We start from the raw sequence: 2609 nt of genomic DNA, 5'->3' as shown, positions 1-2609 counted from the left end.
CTCAAGAAGAAAGGCAGCCAGTACTCAAGCATCATCAAGTAATGGTAAGCACTGTGTAAATTGTATCAATTGAAATACTTGGTTGGTAACAAAAGATTTGAATTGTTCACTGTCTACATTTTTGAAGTAGCTCAATCTCAGGAAGATCATTCTTTTTGTGACAGTTTTGTTGAAGGTACATGTTGCACATACATGTAGATTTATCACTTACTCTATTAATAAATGAGACACAGAAACACTATTAGAAAGAAGAGCTACATGTACCACTAGTATGGTACCCTTTGGTGAGTAATTTTTTTTAAGTCCGTTTACTCGAAGTATGTAAATCATAAACACAGGTAATTTGCTTTAACTCGTTCTAAAAGTACCACAAACTTGACTCCAGTTGGTAAATTAATTGCAATAATGTTTATTTATTTTACTTTACTATAGCAACAAGTAAATCTGCTTTAACTTTTTCAAAGGGTGCCATAAACTAATCAGTTGGTAAAGTAATTGTAATAACATTCATTTACTAAAGCAACAAGTAAATCTATCTTAGCTCGTAAAAGTGCCAAAAACATGTGGCCAGTTGGTAAATTTAATGCAGAAACATTCATTTATTTTACTTTACTATAGCAAAAAGTGATTCTACTTTAACATGTTCTAAGGATACCGTAAACTCATCATCAAGTAAAAAAGATTGACTTAGTTTTATTTAATTATAATGTACTAATAATTCGAATTCCTCCTTTGGCCCACCTTCACTTTTATCATTTTTGTTCATACCAATCTTGACCGTACGTAATTTTCCTGCTCTGTCTTGTTTGAAGGACACTGTGAAACTATCAACAGCTGGTAACTGATTTGTTTTGAAAAAATTGGTGACATTCATTGTGTAGAGTTAGAACAGTACTGTATTTGTAAGAGAGAAGAATTCGGTAACATGATATTTTGTGACTATGAAACTTGTTCTATTGGCTCGTGGCACTACAGTTATGCTAATGTTAAAATAAAACCGAGGGAGTCTTGGTATCATAGTTGTCCACTTTGCTTGAAGCAAAAATAAAATTTCAATTATGATCTATTTCATTCTGTATTTGTGTTTACTCCATCACTCATTATTATTTTTATACACTAATAATAATTTCTTGATTTAAGGAACTGATTTTTTTCATAATTATTAGAGTAAAAATTAATAATTAAAATTGAACAAAGTGAGAAAATGTGATCCCTCAATATGTCCGCCTACCGAGAGCCGCACCCACTTCTAAAACATGATATCTGGAAAAGCGAGGAGTTTGCAACAGCAAACTTTTTGTCTATAATATTGTTGTTTCGACATCAAATGTTTATACATTTTTGTGAATTTTTGTTTCACTTTATTTTGTTAAATTTTTTCAAACTGTACGCTATCACATTGCTTTTGTACGCCAATGCATGTGTCCGAAATAATATTTATAAATGATGCTGCATCTTGTAGAAAGCAAGAAAGATCACTTGCAGTCGTTAAAGGCAAGAAAACATTGTAGTTTGCAACAGTATACTAGAAAAGACAATTGCTGCATTGGTTGATTTTATAAAGGGCGGCAGACATGAACGGTTCTTGTATAGTTTTACTCTAGCAACAGCAATGCATTTCTGGAACAGGAGGTGAATAAGTAATTTCTTGGGCTACTTAGTAATATCCTCCACCTTCGAGCTACTTATTCAACCTCCAGGGAAACTTGTATATTAACCTGAAATTGAGCAATCTGATTGGTCAATTGCAACAAAGCATGGTAAATTTTTCTCTTGATAATAGTAATAATAAGAGAGGAATGAAAGATGAGAAGAGAAGAGAAAAATAGGGAAAATGCGTATAAAAAAAGATGGAAAGAAGGTTATGGAAGTCAGAGGATGATGGCTCAGAGAGGGACTTTATGACACTGACTGTGTTAGCCCTTTGGACTGCAACAGTGAGGCGCTGTAACAGATATGCAAATGAAGAGACCCCACCAGAATACTCAAGATTATCCAGGTACTATAATTGAGCTAATAGGTATTGGCTTTGCTAGCATCGTGGCATCAGTTCATGGTCTGCTGTCGCATTATCAGTTTCAAAAACATTATTGTAACAAAAACAATTATAATACAAAAAAACGACAATGCATGTTCATGTAGTGTCCTGATTTCGAAAAACAACAAGCCTATAAACACGGAAAGAAATCTGAATAGGGAAAATGTATAATTGACCTCACTTGAATGCAAGACTCATTGATGACGTCAGTATCTCCTAGCTTGATGCATCAAGACAATGGTAACACTAAAGATGTAGAGAAACAAAAAGAGGAAAGAAAGGAAGGTGTACAGCACTGAATTGTTATTACAAAAGTAATGATTGCCAGTAATGGCAACGTTAACTGCGTTGCCATCGGGACTAAAAAGGCAATTTCATTAATTGTTAAAGGGTTTATCTGGAACATAATGATAAATACATTATACACTCATAAATAGTCAGTGACATAGGCCTGTGAAATTATCATTACATTTACACAGTATTCCATTAACTCAAATACATGTACATGTAATACCACTTACCATGGCATTACTGCATAATCTTTACACATCCTTTCCTATTTTTAAGAATA

Source organism: Amphimedon queenslandica, unplaced genomic scaffold, assembly GCF_000090795.2.
Source record: "Amphimedon queenslandica unplaced genomic scaffold, v1.1 AMPQUscaffold_13458, whole genome shotgun sequence".
Classification (NCBI taxonomy): domain Eukaryota; kingdom Metazoa; phylum Porifera; class Demospongiae; order Haplosclerida; family Niphatidae; genus Amphimedon; species Amphimedon queenslandica.
The sequence above is the reverse complement of the archived record's forward strand: the minus strand, read 5'-3'. Positions refer to the sequence as shown.